The 22,307-nt window shown below is 34.5% G+C and overlaps 1 protein-coding gene across 4 annotated transcripts in view; it reads left to right on the top strand.

Annotated features, from left to right (window-relative positions):
- Positions 1-22,307, top strand: part of LOC138710918 (clavesin-1) — a 401,261-nt gene that overhangs the window by 294,782 nt on the left and 84,172 nt on the right. The gene's annotated exons all lie outside the window — the stretch shown is intronic.

The following is a 22,307-nucleotide window of genomic DNA, read 5'->3' as shown; positions in this document are numbered from 1 at the left end:
GCACAGTTGCTGACATCTTGGCTCGCAAAACACCTGAACATGAATGTGCTGTTCCCTTGCATCTAACACCAACATTTAAATATGCTCTGGTGTCATCAGTTGATGTGGAACACTCATTTTCGGCATATAAGATGGTGTTATCTGAGAAGCGATGCAGTTTCTCAATGGAAAACTTAGAAAAGGTGTTAGTTGTTTACTCTGGCTCTAATTATGGACATGTACAATGAAATAATGTCAAATGTTTCGGCTAATTTATAATGGGAAATGAAATAATGTCATTTTATGTTCACCTATTTTTGTAATTTTAGAACCTATTTTGATTTGTGATAAAACCTATTTTAGGTACCTAATTTAAGATTTTTAGGTCCTAAAAGTCCGAGGTCTAGTTATAATACAATATTTTGGTAGATATGACCATATACAGGGACATCACTTTATTTTTACCAACATTTTTAACATTAACCTGGCTATACTCGGAAACACTGTTGCCCCCTTCCATTACAGGAGTTTGATGTTACTAGTGCAATATGTAAACAAATCATTTTACTAGGTATAGGAGGAGAGAAAAGTAGTGTATCCATTTATGTTGTAGGGAAATACGATATTACGATTTTCAGTTTGATCATCACTTTTACGGAATTTATCAAAATACAGTAGAGTAGTAAAATTTTTTTTCAAAAACTCAACTTTTCAGGCGGCTATGTTCGTTATGTAATGTCTACTTTATTTAGCATATTAATTATTGATGTTATCATACAATATAGAGAGTGCATTTAAATTGAGGGGGTCATAAGTAAAGGGCTGTAAGTGCACGTAAGTTTCTTTTGAGAAAATGGGGTTTAAATATTTAAGCTTTCGTAAAATCGGTGAAATTTTGTATTTAAATTTTAATGTGTGATGCGATTAAAATATCCCTTTGCCACTAAAATTTTAGCTACTTTTGCTTACACTGGATGCACTTAACTCATGTTATTACAAATGTCACTAGCATTCCTTTGCTTCTAGCCACCTCAATTCAAAAAAAGCTAATCTGAATTTTTAAACAAGTTGCTGAAAATGGTTGCCGTTCATTACAATGCAGGCTTCAATTCTTTATGCATATTATTAAAAACATTTTGAAGCATATTTTCTGAAATTTAATTTATCGTTTCTTGAATATAATTTTTTAGTACGATATTATTAATATAGGTTCTTTCTTCTATAGAAAACGCAATCATATTTATGAAACACACTATACTCTGCAGTGTTTACTTCACTGCTTGAAGACTTCGAATGCAACAGCGGCCGTAATTTTGTGTGTCTGACGGGAGCAAGGACATTAGTGAAGGGGTGAGAGTGAAGTACAGTCAGAAATGCAGGTACAATAAAAATGCAAGTAAAAATAAAATTATGTCCCTGTACGTGCGAAAGCTTATTTAGCTCTACACACATAAGCTATGTTTAACGCTCATTTTCTGTAACTTGTATTTTTCAAAACCGTTTTTGTGGTAACTCGCTAAGTTTTTAAGATATCGCAGTAAAATGTTGCATGCAACTGTCTTTCATACTTGTGAACAAGATGAACTACAACCATTTCTGTAACATTTATAGTTTATTTTTAAACTCTTTTTTACCTAAAAACATTAAAAATTTGACTTCTCATAAAAAAAATATAAAATGCTTCTATTTTAGACGTTTCAAAGATTGTAGTTCATATTGTTCATTTGACATTCAGGAATAAAGTCTCACTATGAAATGATATATCTCAGTCCTAACCGGGACTCGAACCCTGACCGGCTGAAGGTCTGACCACTCAACCACCGCAGGAACTGTGCGCATATATTCGGAGATGATACACTTTAGTAGCATCTCGTTATTTTCTCCATTTGGAGTATAGGTGACTATGGGTTATGATGGGATGATCTCAGATTCTTTTGATCTCTTTATGATTCGAACCCGAGTTAATGACGTTCGAAATCGAAGCTCTATATTACCAGATGAAATTGTGTAATAAAAACGCCCTTAAAACAGTTAACAGTTATATGCAAATCTCGAAGGTTTGATTGCGTTATGGACCGTGTTCTTCAATAAACATGACGTCAATGACATTCTTAATATGTGCATATTTTTATTTCTTGATTATCGAAAAAAAATTATTCTTAACGGTTTTATTCGTCCATCTGTACCAATGATTTACTATATATAATTTGACGATAAACGTATTCGTGTGACCTTGGTAGAGTGCAAGTAATCGTAGAGAAGTTAATGTATCGAAGTAAAAAAAAACTTACATGACACATGAAAGTTATTGAGATTTCTAAAAAGATCTAATACCCTTGTTATTCACCAGTTAGTACAGCATATTATTCGACATAAGTTACAGGTTTTTTCCTATTCAGTTATTTGAGTTATGGTCTTTTAGAAAGCTACCTATCTATTTTTCTATCAGTGCACATCAATTCTTCTTAAGGGGTTAGGTACAGCTTACAGCAGTAAAATTTTTGGAAATAAAAAATGGTATGTATAGGGTGAACCGTAAGTAATGTCACTAATTTCAGGGGATTATTCTTGAGATATTCCAAATAAAAAAGTGACATATAATTTTGCTCGTTATTGCTTCCTTTTCGAGATACAAATTATTTTATGTAAAACATTTCATAGCGTGTTTTGGAAAAGCCATTCCTCAATACGCTCAGTCAATTTAAGAGAGCAGTGCATATGATAATAAATGATTGAAAGAATATTATTTTTATCCTTCAAATGTGCAGAAGTATGATCCGAACAAAATATAACAGTGTAAAATTTATTTTCATGAAGAAAAGTTACATTTGTAAGGGTGAAATTTCTGCACATGGGAGAAAACTAAAATTCTTTCAATCATTTATTATCATAATACACTGCTCTTTTAAATTGATTGAACATGTTGGGAATTCAATTAATGGCTTTTCCAAAACACGGTATGAAATGTTTAATATAAAACAATTTTTATCCCGCAAAGGAAGCAGTGCGAGTAAAATTGTATTAAACTTTTTTACTTGAAATGTCTCAAAGAATAACCTCCTGAAATTAATGACATTACTTACGGTTCACTCCGTATATAATTGTAGTTATCCCAATAATAATAATAATAATAATAATACTCTCACTTTGAGAGAGGAACATAGGTTAAGGCTGTTTGAGAATGAGGTGCTTCGGAAAATATTTGGGGATAAGAGGGATGAAGTTACAGGAGAATGGAGAAAGTTACACAACACAGAACTCCACGCATGTATTCTTCACCTGACATAATTAGGAACATTAAATCCAGACATTTGATATGGGCAGGGCACGTAGCACGTATGGGCGAATTCAGAAATGCATATAGAGTGTTAGTTGGAAGGCCGGAGGGGAAAAGATCTTAGGGGAGGCCGAGACGTAGATGGGAGGATAATATTAAAATGGATTTGAGAGAGGTGGGATATGATGATAGAGACTAGATTAATCTTGCTCAGGATAGGGACCAATGACGGGCTTATGTGAGGGCAGGAATGAACCTCCGAGTTCTTAAAAACCAGTAAGTAAGTAATAATGTTTCAATTAAACATTTTTATTTTGAGACTTTATAAAGTCTGAAGAACTGCTCACATTCTTCTCTCTGACTTATTGAATATTGTGTTCATTAAGGGGGCATATAAACTTTCGGAAATCAAAAAATGATTTTTTTTTCTTTTTTGTTGAATGGACTTTCCTCTATAGTGTCGTGAAAAAAAAAATGTTTAAATATCTCTAATACTTTTATAATTATGATCTAAAACTGAGACTGTGTAAATCGTCTTCGCCATTGAATACGGATAAAACGTCTCATCTTCTGTAGGCTAAGTTTGCCGGCCATTTCCTGTAACTTAAGTTTTCCAAATCTGTTTTCCTCATAACTTCTACATCATTTTTTTTTTACTTTTAGATAAATTCATTAAATTTTGCATAATCTATTTCATACTACAGCTTATACCTTCCCTTTAGCACTGTTTTTTCAATTAAAGTTCTTTTTTCATTAGTAATAATTCTTATTGTAAAAACAATTCAATTTTGCAATTCATTGTAAAGAAAATTAAAAAATCAGTTTTATACTCACCTGATAATGGTAGGATTTACTAAAACATTCATTATGAATAAAATAGAGAATAAACCGTAGAAAAAAATATTCAAAATTGTGCAAGATACCAGCAAAACTATTCCTGTACAAATTGCATCCCTCAATTTAATAATATAATTACCCTTAACAGTACAAGTTTGTTTTGATTATGAAAATTGTTTATTAATCTAGAAATATTGTCTAATCCCTATACTAAATTCCAGCGCAATATTAATTCAGGATATATAAAAATTAAATTTTGAATTTACTAAATTTATACTAGCGAATGGTGTACATACCTCCCTAAACAAAGGCTAAATTCTTGAGTTTTCAATACATATGCTTAATTTAATATTGACGTGTTTGTTGGGTGTGATCCCCTTCTACTTCACAGTGCCAAGGATTTTCATTTTTTCACTTACCTTCACACTGGAAAAACACATCGCGGAACTCTATTGACGTAAGAATCAGCAGCTCTACCTAAAATGACACAGGAAATTGCCTTGAACTGAACAAACATCTGTATCCAAGGCAGGATTATTCTAACCCACATTAAGGATATGCGCGTCATAGTCGTGTAATGCTGTATAATGGGTTTTACATTACTATGTTACAGTTCTATACTTTGCGCGTAAGTGCGTATGTTGGATTTTTACTAAATGTATAGTAGAGTTGTAGTATGTTCGTGAAGCATAAGAAATGTTCTCTAATCAGTGTTATCACGTGTCATGTAACTGACTTTTAAGTTGTGTGAATGTAGTACGTAACTTAGGGCAGGGATAACCACTATAATTTTTTGTAATTTATAATGTAATTTTGTGGAACGGTGTTGTGACGTCAAGGTCCTGTGAAGGTTAAAATCTCAGAACCTTAGTTACGAAAGTCTAACAAAAACTGGTCTTCTCTTCGAGTGGAAGCATTTATTGAGTGACTATGCCATGCCACACTGCTTAAGAAACTGCAGCTGCGGAGGTCCGCTGCATCTGTACCATCTTGAAATTTCATTATTACTCCCCTCACAAGTAGCAAAGTTCAAACATAGTACCGTGCATATCTATATATATATAATTTGAACTGGTAATGGAAATTATGGGAAAATGGCTGAACGGATTTTAATAAATGACCCCTCATTTTGAAGCTTGGAACCCAAAGTTTTTCAGAAAAATAGCAGTTTTCAGTGAAATATCAATTTTCCTACACCATTTTCCTATTTTTCAAAATCCATCTGTCGTCAGTTCTGAGAAATATGGCTTTTCAGAACAAAACAAAACACAAACACACTACAATAAACAATAGGATATTACACCAAGGCCATGACCTGCAGGATTGCTGATATATTTAGAGCTCACATTCATTGGCTATTAAAATCTTCAAAACTTACTAAAAATAATTCACAGGTCTGATTCTGCGGTATGTAATTTTCTGAGTACAGCTGTGTATTGGACATTAAATATACAAAATTTGAGGTGGTTTGATGACATTATTACCATTAGAAATGAAATATTATTATAGTTAATACCATGACCTGACTATTTTTTATTCATTATACCTATTAATGCTATATTGATGATATAAAAGTGAAACGTTTTGGGGTTATTTAAGAAGCTGTAGAGAATATCTTAAATTAGATCTTCATTTCTTTAATTTACTGAGTGGCGGCTGTATAGTATATATAACTTAAAAAAATTACGTAAGATAATAATGTTACTAAAAATCAAATATTTTTATAGTTATTATTCAAGTGGGGTTGGGTCTTTTTCATATACTTAATGGCGGTGTGGTGTAGATATTTATATGCGTCTTTCTCTTCAGTATTGGCTCGAGAGAGCGCAAAAATTACAGTTCCTAAGAAAAGAGCAAAAGGTATTACTTACTGATAAAAAAAAGAGATGTACATAATTTTGTAGTCTCCCGATCATTTCAGCAATATCTCTTAGCAGGATAAAATGATTTTACCATCTACATTTCAAGGTAGTTTACGAAACATGCAGCAGCTATACCAAGATGCTATGTCTATTGTTCGAAAGCATAGCAAACTTGACATTTTTTTTAACTTTCACCTACAATCCGCAATGACCTGAAATAGCTATTTTTATACTGCTTTACTCCCACATGACAAACCCACTGATCGTCCTGACATTGTTACTTGCGTTTTCGCGTTCAAACTAAAAAACCTGAAGGTGTATAGATTCAAGAAAAAGTATTTGGCATAAAAAAACCATTCAGAGGGAGTATGTTTCATTATTATGAAAGCAAATAACTTTCAGAATGTCTGGTATTCTTCATTGACAATAAATCTGAAAAATGTTTATTTGAACGTCTAATGAACTTAGTTTGCAGAAATGCTGCACAAGCCACTAGTTTATCTTGAATTTCACAGTCACCATGTTATGACTTTGTATATTCTTAGCCAAACCTTGTCTAGTTCTGGTGACATTAATAAGGATCCTCCAAGCTTAGGCGCCGAAGGGTGACAGCCCAAAAATCGGACTTGTTTGCGAGGATGAAAGGTTACTGTAACTCGCTCAAAAATTAACCATGTTGAATTTGATATACAGAGTGTGAAAAAACTCTTTGCAGAAAATTTAAGAATGAAAAGTATGTTCAAAATAAAGTATTTTGAGGCTGGGAACGGTGATCGCACAGGCTTGTTACGATGCTATATGCGTCAATTTTCAAATTTCATTTTTTGTGAAATCACAAGACCTTGTTTTTATTACTATTATAGGCCATTCGGTATCTCTTGAAACCTGTCTACGCGTCAGGGGAAGAAGAAAGTGGACTGAGAAGCTTCCCTCCCTCGTTACCCTTCTAATCGTAGCCCGCGTACACCCCCCCCCCCCCAACAATTAGGTTATTACCACAGTCTAGTATGTACAGTCACGAAGCTTAATACTTACTAAATATGCAAACATCATCATCATCTGTGGTCATACAGCCCTTTTAGTTTAGCCTTGACCTTAAAAATTGCCGCCCAATCTTCCCTCTCTAGGGCTCTCCGTCTCCATCTCTTAATTCCTGCTTTAACTAGATCATCCTGAACATCATCCCACCATCGTAGTTTAGGTCTTCCTACTCTTCTTTTACCACTTAGCGTGGCATCTAGTAATCTTTTAGGAATATTATTATTGTCCATTCTGATAATGTGGCCCAGCCACTCCAGTCGTCTAATTTTTATATCGGTGACAATACTTCGATCTTTATATAGTTTTTGTAGTTCAGAATTGGTCCTAATTCTCCACTCTCCCTTATCATAAATAGGGCCGTAAATGTTTCTTAAAATTTTCCTTTCCCACGTATTTAAGATGGTTATTGCTCGTTCAGGTAGAGTCCAGGTTTCGCTTCCAAAAGTCACCGTAGGTTTAATAATTGTTTTATAAATCCTCACATTCATTTTTTTTTAGATATATCTGGTTCTTATAATTTTATCTAATGCTCTGAGGCATCGATTACCAATGGCTATTTTATCCTTGATCTCAGTTAATATGTTGTTATCCTCGGTGACTATCCAGCCGAGATATCGGAACCTTGACACTTTCTCAAAAGTAACCTCATTTAAGACAACAGTTTTTACAGTATTGTCTCTCGTGGTTATGTTATTCATAAACTTTGTCTTTGTTCTGTTAATATTTAAATTTGAAGCATTTGTCTCATTATGTATCTGTTTGAGGACATCATCTAAGGATGACACATTCCGTGCAAATACAGCTACATCATCAGCAAAAGCAAAAATATGCAAACATAGACAGTTGAAATATGCATCCATAGATAGTTGCTCACCACCAGGATCGCTACTATCGCCTCATCACAGACTCTTTCCCTAGCAGACGATAAAATGTATTGTACTTTCGATATCGTGTTCTTTTGAAAAAATTAACACCTTCCTTCCACTATTGAAATATGAAATACATAAAGTGTATATATTATTTTCATAAAATATATATTATAGTCTATAAACTCGCCTTCCTTGATCTTTCGGAAGAAGGATAACTCTAACCTATTTTTCTTACAATTTATAGTACTACAAACGTCTCCTTGTCCCATATTATTATTATTATTATTATTATTATTATTATTATTATTATTATTATTATTATTATTATTATTATTATTATTATTGTATTTTAGCCATTTACATTTATTACAACCGATAACGAACATTTCACAGTTTACATAGCTTTTCACAAAAATGCGAAATACGGCACAGTCAATGCTTTTTCGATCTAGACCAGGCCGTAATGTTTGTTCGGGTTTTCTATTTCAGTGTATGGAGCTCAGTGAAATATTATATTATAACTTTATTGCTTATCATTGCTAAGCTTTATTTAGTGTAATTTGTCTATAAGTTCCGTTTACTTCTTGTTGCATAATATGTTGCTGAAGTAATTACAAAACTGTGTTATTTTAATGTGAAGAGAATTTTACATGTTAACATAATCTATTCGCGTCAACATTTCAAATTTAGAACTGAAACTATTTTGAGGTTCAATAAAAACGAATTTATATTGTGATTTTAATTTAGCACATCTACCTTCCTTAATTGTAGACAGAAAATTTACCATACCACTCCTATGAAATTAGTGTACGTACGATTGTGTTACTTCGTCTCTTAGGTAGTACATAAATACAATAATTCAGTACTCAATTGTAATATTAAAATACAGACAAATAGAATGTGACGGGTGTCATACATGACATTATGTTTAATTATAATGTATAATTGCGAATATAGGAATATAAGTTAAATATAGTAAACATAACCTATAATATCCATATGACATAACATACATATGTAGTGACAGGGCATTGGAGACTACTAAAATTAGACAGAAAGGGGCATCTGGTAGAGTAAACATAACCTATAATTTCAACATATCTAAATATTCGTGCGGTGCAACTGAAAATTATTGAATCGTGCATAAATGAATGTACAAGAATTTCGCAATATTTAATCGAAATAAAGGCAGGTATCAGACATACGAACAACGTAATTTTCACACCAAAAATAATATTACACCTTAACTCGCAAGGAATTATGTCTGAAGTGTCCCCTAATCATTGTTTTAAAAGTTATTAATGCAATTACACTACATTTTATAGAAATATATGTTACTCTTTATGCATTCCAATTAATTTATATGGTTGAAGCGCCGCCCTTCGTCATCGGGTTAAGCGAGTCACATGGCCCGCCTTACGGCCTGTGTTAGATATCACGATGGCAGTGACACAGTCTATTGTTCCTAGTACTCACAGCGCTCCAAGCGGCTAGCAACTATCGCGAGAAATGAAACTCGTTGGCAAAAAATCATCCCAAGCTTCGTGACTGTATATAGTAGACTGTGTTATTACTAAATGCTACGGCGCACCCAAGCATTTGGTTTCACGAGATAACGAATGACCTATAAATGCGTGTACAATATTATTACACAGCATGTCTTAACAAATTTTCAAACACAACACCGTTAATCCTGTGACAAGTAACACAGCGACGCAATAAAGATTGGCGTGCTCTTTGGACGATTCCAGAATTGGTTTCTATGATTTCTGCTGCAACCATTATGCGTTGTATTAAGATTTATTCATTTTCAACTTGCGTATCGTAAACAGCTTCCTTCATAGCACTCCTGAGGAAAAAATCGCAAAGTGTCAGGTCAGGTGAACGCGGAGGCCATGCTAATGGTCCATCACTTCTGAGAACTTCTTTTTTGTGTGTCAACACAAATTAATTACCTTGAGACCTAATCTCCAGCATATAATTACCGGCGAACATTACATGACGGGATAAAAATTTGAGAAAAGATATTATTGGATACACATATTTTTAATAAATTATAATATATATATTTTTTTTATTTGTCATTTATTACTTTATTATTTATCATTATTTATTTGCTTACAGTATTAACATGGAATGAATTTATTAAACTTCATATAAACCAAAGTACATACCTTTGGATAGACTTTCCACGTGGAATTTAAAAAAATATTTTGCTTAAGAACAACACAGAACGATTTTCCTTTGCATCGCTCCAACGCATAACTGTAGACTCCCAGGGTGTTCGTCTGTCACCAACTTCCGCTATGTATTTACTGTTATTAATGTTTCAGAATCCCTTTCTGCGTCGTGGATTTCTGAAATGCAGACATCTGGTTAGATAGATAGATAGATAGATAGATAGATAGATAGATAGATAGATAGATAGATAGATAGATAGATAGATAGATAGATAGATAGATAGATAGATGGATGGATGGATGGATGGATGGATGGATGGATGGATGGATGGATGGATGGATGGATGGATGGATGGATGGATGGATGGATGGATGGATGGATGGATGGATGGATGGATGGATGGATGGATGGATGGATGGATGGATGGATGGATGGACGGACGGACGGACGGACGGACGGACGGACGGACGGACGGATGGCTGGGTGGGTGGGTAGGTAGGTAGATTTATTCGTTCCATAGTATTCTTACATTTGCTTTATAGCATAGAATAAAGAACATGTCCAATTCTTACGTTTAAATATAAATGCAATACATATAAAATGCAAATATGAAATATGTACAGAATTAATACCTTAATAACAATAATATTTTATACAATATAATATGTTTACCATTTAATAGTATTAAAATATTTACACAGTACTGTGAAATGTGAAGAATTCATCTACAGAATAGAAAGTGTGAGATATTAAGTAATTTTTTACTTTTACCTTAAATAATGCAGGGTTTTGGCTATGATTCTTAATGCTTTCAGGAAGATTATTGAACATTTTTATCGCCATGTAACATACTCCCCTTTGATAGCATGATAAATTTGATGATGGCGTATGAAAATCATTCTTTCTGCGGGTATTTATACTATATATGGCTGAATTAGTTGGAAAATTTTCTTTATTATATAAGAGGAAATTTATTGTAGAGTATATCTATTGATTTGTTAAGGTTAGAATCTCTAATTTTTTTAAAAATAATCTACATGATTCTCTAGCCTTTGCTCCAACTATTCTAATGGCTCTTTTTTGTAATAAGAATATATTTTTCTATCTACAGAATTTCCCCAAAATATTATTCCGTAGGGCATAATGGAATGAAAATAGGCAAAATATATTGTCTTTAAGATACTGCTGTTTAGAAATTGTTGTAACGACCTAATTGCGAAGCATGCTGAGCTAAGTTTGGGGGTTATTTCTTTGATATGATTTTTCCAATTTATTGTATTATTAATATGCAAACCAAGAAATTGGGTTGTTGATGTTTCTAGTAGAGGTATATTGTTGATAGTTGTGTCCAATGTTTCAGAGATTAAATTTGAAGTGGTTTTAAATTGAATTATGTTAGTTCCATTAGTGTTTAATGCTAGTTTATTGGTTGTAAACCAGTCATAAATTTTAAGGAGAATTATTTCTGTTAGTGTTAGTGTTTACAGTGTAGAAACATCAACTTCAATAACTTTGAAAAATACAGTTTTTTTTTTTCAGCTAGATTGAGATTCTGGCTCACTGTGCATTGTCTTTTTTTAGTTAGTTTATTTTACGACACTTTATAAACTGCGACGGTTATCTAGGGTCTTAGTGAAATGAAAGTGAAATGCCAGCGAAATGAATCCAGAGTTCATCGCCGAAAGTTACCCGGCATTTTCCTTTAGGGGAGAGTCGGGTAGTATCGGACAGCGGGTAATATCGGACAGTGAGTTTCTTTCATCTGCCACACGATGATAGTACCTGATTGACATGGTTACGTTTCTGTGATGTCGCATAGAGAAACGTAACTATGTCATTCAGGTACCACCATATGGTGGTACATGAAAGAAACTCACTGTCCGATACTACCCGATGTCCGATACTACCCGACTCTCCCCTAATGGGTTGAGGGAAAACTCCTGAAAATGTCAACAAGGTAACTTCTCCCAACCAGGATTTGAACCCGGGTCTGCTTGTTTCAGGTGTAGAGACTTGCTATTAACCGTTACTCCACAGCGGTGGACTTCCATTGTTTAGAGGTATTGTTCTGATACCTCGTAGAGGTTCTTCTCAAATGACGATGCATATTCAGTATAACACTTTACTGCAAAAAGTGTTGATTTGCAACGCATGAAAATACAGTTATGTTACAGAACTGTTCTTTGATAGGAGAGGTACGGGCGGGAAGCAAGGCAATGAATATAACCCAGAAAGTAGACAGTCCGATGGCTTTTTTCTTTTTCATTTTTTTATTTGGGTTATTTTACGACACTTTATCAACTGCATTTGTTATCTAGCGTCTGAGTGAAATGAAGGTGATAATGCCAACGAAATAAGTCCAGGGTTTCCAGCGCCAAAAGTTACCCATCATTTGCTCTTTAATATATCGAGGAAATATCCTGGGAAAACCTCAAACCAGCTAACTTCTCCCAACCAGGATTTGAACCCGAGCCCTCTCATTTCACGGTCAGACATACCAACCGTTACTTCACAGCGGTGGACCAGTCCGAAGGTCATTCATTCATTCAGTGTTCTGCCCAAGGGCAGATCTTTCACTGCAAACCCAGCTTTCTCCAATCTTTCCTGTTTTCTGCCTTCCTTTTCGTTTCCTCATATGATCCATATATCTTAATGTCGTCTATGATCTGACATCTTCTTCTATCCAGAACTCTTCTCCCGTTCACCATTCCTTTCAGTGCATCCTTCAGTAGGCAGTTTCTTCTCAGCCAGTGATCCAACCAGTTCCTTTTCCTTTTCCTGATCAATCATTCTTTCTTCACTAACTCTTTCCAACACAGCTTCATTTCATATTCTGTCTGTCCATTTCACACGTTCCATTCTTCTTCATATCCACATTTCAAATGCTTTCACTTCGTCGTAATGTCCATGTTTCTGCCCCATACAATGCCACAATCCATACAAAGCACTTCACTAGTCTCTTCCTTAGTTCTTTTTCCAGAGGTCCACAGAAAATGTAACACTTGAACACAATTACACGCTGTAAAGCAATTCTTTTTTTCTCCACCTACAGTATACGTATGGGAGGAATAGAGTCCAGAAACAAATTGCAAATATATACATATTATCACATACATTATTACGTAATACCAAGGACATCAATATTCTATGACGCATTTGAAAGTTACTTTCTAAGTTTAAGTTTCATAGAATGAGCATGTAAAGTGCCTACGTTTGGTATTAATTTAGTAGGAATTAGTTTTCAAAAAGAGCATCTGAAACTTCCCACCATCTGTGAAGTTATAAAGCGATTTATTTCAATTTTGTAGTTGTGGAAAATTTATATTTACAAGTACTTCAACTAGCTTATGAAAATCATTTAAATATGTAATACTTTGAAAGACAATTAAATGAATTACAACGTTCAATTTTTCATTTTAACAAAATTGGAATTAAATATGATATGAAAATCAATAAAGAAAAAACTAAAATTATGGCCTTCTGCGGAAAATACCCTGTGCCTAGCAAAATATGTTTAGATTCAAAAATATTAGAAAGGATAAATTCTTTTACATATCTCGGATACACATTATCTTCTTTCGATGAAGTAGACATTTCACAGAAAATTTCTAAATACACCAGAACAATGGGAATAATTAACAACACTATGAAACCTTCCCTAGTACAAAGGCATACTCGAATTCGTCTTTACAATACCTTGGCGAGATCTGTACTTTGTTACGGCAGTGAGGCATGGACATTGAGGAAGAAAGACGAAAGCAGAATAACGGCCAACGAAATGCAATTTATGAGATATACAGCGGGATATACGAAATGGGATCACAAACGCAATGAAGATGTAATGGAAGAATTACAACTAGAACCTGTAATTAATCACGTAAAACATTATCAGAACAACTGGATAAATCATCTGCATCGCATGAGTAGAGATAGAATCCCAAAAGTCATGCTCCACTATCGTCCAAACGGGAAGAGATCTCTCGGTCGTCCAAAGAAGCGCTGCATTGAAAATTCAACTGTGAGATCGTAACAGGCCATTTGGCCTAATACTTGAAGGGAAGAAAAAAAATAAGAAGAAAGACAATTAAAATGTTGCCCCAATGGTTTGGCTTTAATAACAACTTCAGAAGGAATTTCGGTTTCAACAGTTCCCGACATCATTTCCAACATAGTAGTGATATTTGCCGCGGACAGAAATTGCTGAAAAACTCGAGAATATTCATATACAAAAATCGTATGCTTAGAAAGTTATATTATCTATAAAGAAATCCGATAGTAATTAGGAGAAATCGCTATTAGTCGGAAAAAAAAAAAGATTGAAAAACTGAAGGCATGTCCAGAACTAATTCTTTGTTTTCAGTGATTTTGAAAACATATTTTCCGTCAAAATCTCTAAATTCATTTTTTACTGCATCCCAGTATTCTCTTTAATGTTATTATTATTGCTTGATGTTCTATTTAAGCACAGTTATCTCATGGGGATGTAACCTGTTTGGAAGACCTATTTATGCGCCAATTGCAGTGTGATTTATAGGTTGTTAGCTACGAAATATAGTTATTGCCTGCTACTAGTTGTAATAAATAGCGATGACCGAGTACCAGATGAGTAATAGGCTACGTGGCTTGCAAGAAATGAGAAGTTGTTTTTACAATAATAAACTTGCACCAAGTGTCAACAAGTGGTAAAATTGAATTGTGATATTTCAAAATCTTTTTCTTTCAAAATCTATTTCAACAACTGTCTAAGAGTTCAGTTTCTCGATGCGCTATAATATTATGTGTTATCCTGGATCATATATGTAACAGATAACTCATCGCTATGTTAAAATCGGCAGCACTTTGAAGAGAACAACCGCCAGGATCGCCACCTGTCCGCCGTAAACGAACACGAGATGGCAGTACAGTCGCTAATGCAATTCAAATGGGAATTATGACTGACTCCTTATGTAACAACTAGATGGCAGCGTAGTAAACCTGACAAAACTTGTTAACTTCAAAGCCTGTAAGGCCGACGTATCTGGGTATATATGATTTAGGGTATTATGTACGTATCATAGTCACTTTATTTCTTTTTATTGTCGGTGCTTCGACATTTGTATGTATGTACTGTATGTATGTATTAACACTACAATTGGGTATACATCCGGTGGCAGTGATGTATAATATACAATAATAACATTACAATAATTATATTAATAAAATTTACAATAATTACAGCAATAAAAAATAAAATAAACGTAAATTTATTTCTAACTATAAATAAATGCAATAAACGTAGGACTATAAAATATAAAAACTATGCTATAATAACGCCTACTATAAGCAAAACTAAACCTAACTTGTCCCACGCCGCGGCGTCGTGGTCTGAGGCATCCTGGAATGCGCGCTGGTTCGAGTCCTCATGGGGGAAGAAATTTTCTCATGAAATTTCGGCCACTGTATGGTACCAGTGCCCACCAGCATCGCGATGCACTTGGGGAGCTATGATAGTTAGCGAAATCCGGTTACGCAAACCAGCTATAACGGCTGGGGGGCTCATCGTGCTATCCACACGATACCTCCATTCCGGTTGGATGATCGTCCACCTCTGCTTCGGCATGTGTATTAAGCCCAACTATTATCAACTTAAGTAATTACATATCACCTTAATTAATTATATATCAACTTAATTAGTTGCATGACACAACTTAGATAATTACACCGCACCTACAATTAAATTTTCGTCTAATCTTCTCAACCTTTCCTTAAATATATTGATTTTGAGAGGACCACCCTTAAGATTGCCGCACTTAAGCTGTTCCAGTCTATTTTTGTGCGGTTAACAAAAGAAAATTTTGCCACGCCCGTTCTTTGTTTTCTACATTTAAACTTCCTAATATGATCAGCCCTGCCTAAGTATGATGGTGTCACTAATCTAGCATTGATGTCAGTCCATTTGTCCATTTGTGCCTTAAACAATGCGGTCAGTCTGGTTTTCGTCGCCGTGATTTGAGAAATTCCCACCCTAAGTCTTTTACTATCTTTTCCCCATGTCCCTTTCCCATTTTGACATATTTTGCTGTCCTCCGTTGGACCTTTTCTATTGAATCGATTTGGTTTTGTCTGTTAAGGATCCCAACCACTGCTCCATATTCCTTTAATAAATAGGCTACCACAATAATGACTACGGTAAACACATTTTCTCTTTACTTTTTAACTTTGCTCCAGAGTATGCCATTAGGAAAGTCCAGGATAACAGAGAGAGTTTGGAATTGAACGGGTTACATCAGCTGCTTGTCTATGCGGATGACGTGAATATGTTAGGAGAAAATCCACAAACGATTAGGAAAACACGGGAATTTTACTTGAAGCAAGTAAAGATATAGGTTTGGAAGTAAATCCCGAAAAGACAAAGTATATTATTATGTCTCGTGACGAGAATATTGTACGAAATGGAAAAAATATAAAAATTGGAAATTTATCTTTTGAAGAGGTGGAGAAGTTCAAATATCTTGGAGCAACAGTAACAAATATAAATGATACTCGGGAGGAAATTAAACACAGAATAAATATGAGAAATGCCTGTTATTATTCGGTTGAGAAGCTTTTATCATCCAATCTGCTGTCAAAAAATCTGAAAGTTAGAATTTTATAAAACAGTTATATTACCGGTTGTTCTTTATGGTTGTGAAACTTGGACTCTCACTCTGAGAGAGGAACATAGGTTAAGGGTGTTTGAGAATAAGATGTTTATGAAAATATTTGGGGCTAAAAGGGATGAAGTTACAGGAGAATGGAGAAAGTTACACAACACAGAACTGCACGCATTGTATTCTTCACCTGACATAATAATTAGGAACATTAAATCCAGACGTTTGAGATGGGCAGGGCATGTAGCACGTATGGACGAATCCAGAAATGCATATAGAGGGTTAGTTGGGAGGCCGGAGGGAAAAAGACCTTTAGGGAGGCCGAGACGTAGATGGGAAGATAATATTAAAATGGATTTGAGGAGGTGGGATATGACGATAAACACTGGATTAATCTTGCTCAGGATAGGGACCAATGGCGGGCTTATGTGAGGGCGGCAATGAACCTCCGGGTTCCTTAAAAGCCAGTAAGTAAGTAAACACATTTTAATTAGGTATGTAAATAGCAACGTTAAACTGTATGTTGTTTGTGTGTTCATTATGAGTTAATCACATTTTAATATAATTTGTAATAGTTATATTATTATTCAGGATTGTTTGTTTCCAGGCGAAGCTAGATGACAGAAATTTGAAGATTTGAAAGCACAAGCTTATTATGTTCCTAATATTGAGAATGTTCTCAAACTTTCGTACAGAATTTCGGAACTTACTAGATAAATATGAAGTCATTTAGTGAAGGAGAATTCATCAAAAACTGCTTCATACTAGCAGCTGAGGAAGTATGCTCCAATTTAGTAAATATGTTTAAATCTGTAAGTCTTTTACGAAATACTGTAACAGGGCGCATCGAAGAATTGGGGTGTGATTTGGAAAACCAATTATTGTCTTTTCATAACCCAAGAATAACAGCCAGTTCCAAATGATCTGAAGAGAAAACAAACTACATTATGTTCATAAAAACGTAATGCTTACAACATCTGGGTGTGTCTTTAGGATAAATATGTTCAGGTATACTTATTTTATAGCGTTACCTACTTATAAATGGCTTTTAAAGATCCCGGAGGTTCATTGCCGCCCTCACATAAGCGATCGGTCCCTATCCTGACAATGAGCAAGATTAATCCAGTCCCTAGCATCATATCCCATCTCTCTCAAATCCATTATCATATTATCCTCCCATCTACGTCTCAGCCTTCTCAAAGGTTTTTTTCTCTCCGGCCTCCTAACACCTCTATAAGGTTAGGTTAGGTTTCCACAGCCGTGGGACTGAAGCCGGATGGTCTATGGCGAGTCCTCGGCATCAACCCCTTTGATTTGATTACCTCCTTTGATTTGATTACCTGGTTGGGTTTTTCCGAGGTTTTCCCCAACCAAAAGGCAAATGCCGGGTAATATTTTGGCGAATCCTCGGACCTCACCTCATCTCACTACATCTCGCCAAAATATTGTAAAAAATTGCACAAAATTGTAAAAATTGTAGAAAATTACTAAATTGTAAAACTGTAAAAATTTGTAAAAATTGTAATTGTAATATTGTAAAATTTTGACTTATTCCACATCTTAAAGCTTCATTGCTCATGTAAGATCTATGGAATAAAATAAATGAATGAATAAATGAATGAATGAATGAATGAATGAATGAATGAATGAATGAATGAATGAATGAATGAATGAATGAATGAATGAATGAATGAATGAATGAATGAAAGGTGTATCAATACATGTGGGAAAGCTCTGGGGAATTAAACCTGAAAACAAACAAGAAAGCTCATATAAACATATGGTCAATTTCGTTTACAAGCAAACATTCTGATGGGGGCAGATAAAGTTAATTTTTTTTCTTCCACCATGTTAATAATGTCAAAAGAAGTGCTTATACAAATTTTGGCCACTCGACCGCAATTACGAGACCGTCCAGAAAGTGACTTTCCCTGGGGCCGTTTACAGAAAAAAGCACATTTGCATGGAAAAATTTATTGAAACAGATACAGCAGTTGTTGCGCTATTTGTCAACGTATCCCCCACTGGAATTGAGACATTTGTCATACCATGAGTTCAATTTTTGTATCCTTGTGTCGTAGAAGTCAGCCGCCTGGGATCGGAACCAGCGTTTGACAGCCGTCTGCACCTCTCTGTCGATCCCATGATATGACAAATATCTCAATTCCGGTGGGGAATATTTTGAAAAATACCTTAACAATTGCTGTGTCTGTTCCAATAAATTTTTCGAATGAAATTGTGTTTTCTTTCTGTTAACGGCCCCTGGCGAACTTAATTTTTACGGCTCTCGTAATTGCGGTCGAGTGGCCAAAATTTGTATAAGCACTCCTTTTGACATTATTAACATTGTGAAATAAAAAAAAAAACAACTTTTTTACCTGCCCCCATCAGGATGTTTGCTGTTAGTTGTTTAGTTACGGCCATTGTTTCTGGTGTACATAATCTTATCTATAATGATAAACAAGCCACATGTAATTTTCTTCTATATTTAAGTCGTTGTTGATTTGTTTTGTATTCAAAGCCAACTGATGACAGTTGCCATAACAAAATTAACATAAGGCATATGCTAGAATTTTTATTCATAATATATTGTGAAATTTTGTTATTTTGAGTGTAATAATTATATTACAACTAGTGGTGAAATGGAGTACTCTGATCAGAAAATGGCAGAAATGCACCTTATGCATGGACGAGCTAATTGCAATGCAAATGAAGCAAGGCATTTATATGCTGAACAATTTCCTAATAGGCGTTTATCCAACAACAAGACGTTCCAAAGGACTGTCTTGTGGAAACAGGTTCTTTTAAAAAAACGTGTTTCAGATGGTGGAAGACCAAGGAGTTCCAGAACACCTAACTTAGAGGAATGAGTCCTCAATAATATTGAGGATAATAGCACAGTCTACTATATACAGTCACGAAGCTTAATACTTACTAAATATGCAAACATAGACAGTTGATATATGCATCCATAGATAGTTGCTCACCACCAGGATCGCTACTATCGCCTCATCACAGACTCTTTCCCTAGCAGACCATAAAATGTGTTGTACTTTCGATATCGTGTTCTTTTGAAAAAATTAACACCTTCCTTCCACTATTGAAATATGAAATACATAAGGTTTATATATTATTTTCATAAAATATACGAGTATATTATATTCTATAAACTCACCTTCCTGGATCTTTCGGACGAAGGATAACTCTAACCTATTTTTCTTACAATTTATAGTACTGCAAACGTCTCCTTGTTTCATATTATTATTCAAATTATTGTATTTTAGCCATTTACAGTTATTACAACCGATAACGAACATTTCACAGTTTACACAACTTTTCACAACAATGCGAAATACGGCACAGTCAATACCTTTTCGATCCGAACCGTAATGTACCATATGTTCGAGTTTTCTATTTCAGTGTATGGAACTCAGTGAAATATTATAAACTTTATTGCGTATCATTGCTAAGTTTTATTTAGTGTAATATATCCATAAGTTCCGTTTACTTCTTGTTCCATAATATGTTGCAGAAATAATTACAAACCTGTGTTATTTTAATGTGAAGAGAATTTTACATGTTAACATGATCTGTTTGCATCAACATTTTAAGTTTAGAATTGAAGCTATTTTGAGGTTTAATAGAAAAGAACTTATATAATTTATATTGTGATTTTAATTTAGCACATCTACCTGTCAATTGTAGACAGAAAATTTACCATACGACTCCTATGAAATTAGTGTACGTACAGTTGTGTTACTTCGTGTCTTAAGTAGTAGATAAATATAATAATTCAATACTCAATTGTAGTATTAAAATACAAACTGAATGTGTATCATACATGACATTATGCTTAATATATAATTGCGAATTTAGGAATATAAGTTAAATATAGTAAACATAACCTATAATTTCCATATGAATGGCAAGGTATTGGAGATCACTAAATTTAGACAGAAAGGGGCAACTGGTACAGTAAACATAACCTATAATTTCAACATATCTAGATATACGTGCGGTGCAACTGAAAATTATTGAATCGTGCATAAATGAATGTACAAGAATTTCGAAATATTTAATCGAAATAAAGGCAGGTATTACACATACGAAAAACGTAATTTTCACACCATAAATAATATTACAACTTAACTCGCAAGTGAATTGTCTGAAGTGTCTCGTAATCATTGTTTTAAATTTTATTAATGGAATTACACTATATTTTAGAGAAACATATGTTACTGTTTATGCATTCCAACTAATTTGTATGGGTGAAACTCCGCCCTTCGTGATCGGGTTAAGCGAGTTACATGGTCTGCCTTAAGGCCTGTATTAGATCACGATGGCTGTGACACAGTCTATTGTTCCTAGTACTCACAGCGCTCCAAGCGGTTAGCAACTACCGTGAGAATTGCAAAAAATCATCCCAAGCTTCGTGACTGTATATACTAGACTATTATAATAGCGAGAGCAGCACCAGAGATAATAGCAGCAATCGAGAATGTGAGTCATATGGCAGTGTAGAGAATTCTGCGAGAACAACTCTTTTATCCATATCACCTTCAAAGAGTCCAAGGTCTTAGTGTTAGTGAAGCTGACCTTCTACCCAGGGCAGCATTGTTTACCTGGTTACAATAAACTTGTGTTCAGGATCAACACTTTTAATCTTCACCGATGAAACGAAGTTTATCAGAAATGGAGTGCATAATTTTCACAATATTCATGTATGGGTTGACAGATATCTCAAAGCAATTTTGAAAACAAGACACCAACAACAGTTCGGTCCTTTCATTTTACCTGGAACATTGACAGCATCATACTGCGACTTTTTAGCAAATTACTCTCAAATGTCTTGTTGGAAGAAGTTCCACTGAACTTAATTCAGCGCATGTGGTTCATGCATGGTGGGGCACCGCCTCATTTTGCTCTTGCTGCTAGAGCAATTTTAAATTAGCATTCCCAAATAAATGGATAGGTCGTTAGGGACCGACATCCTGGCCTGCTCGTTCTCCCGATCTCAATCCATTGCATTTCTACTTATGGAGTTATTTAAAGTGCATTGTGCATTTCAGACTTATTCATAACGTGGAAATTCTTCGCCAGCGACTTGAAGAAGGAAGCAGACGCCTGTAATGGGGAGAGAGTAAGGTAGTCGATGATGCGGCATTCAGAAGTCTGTATTAGACCTCATGGTGACCATTTTGAACACTTTTTTTTAGAAGTTATAAGTTTCTGTATAAGAAAAAAGTATTGTAAGTTGTAAATTAAACTTTATCGTCACAGATATTATATACACCACAAATAATAATGACTGTAATTAAAAAACTAAACGAAATTGACCATATGTTTATATGAACTTTTTTGCTTTTTTTAAAGTCCTCTATCAATTCCTCAGAGCTTTCCCACATGTTTTGATACATTCTGTATATGCGCTCATACGTTCTACATACCCTGCCCACCTCAAACGTCTGGATTTATTGTTCCTAGTTATGTCAGGTGAAGAATAAAATGCGTGCAATTCTGCGTTGTGTAACTTTCTCCATTCTCTTGTAACTGCATCCCTCTTAGCTCCAAATATTTTCCTAAGCAGCATATTCTCAAACACTCTTAGCCTCTATTTCTCTGTCAAAGTGAG

Source organism: Periplaneta americana, chromosome 12 (genome assembly GCF_040183065.1).
Source record: "Periplaneta americana isolate PAMFEO1 chromosome 12, P.americana_PAMFEO1_priV1, whole genome shotgun sequence".
Taxonomy (NCBI): domain Eukaryota; kingdom Metazoa; phylum Arthropoda; class Insecta; order Blattodea; family Blattidae; genus Periplaneta; species Periplaneta americana.
This window is presented reverse-complemented; position numbering and strand designations above follow the sequence as displayed.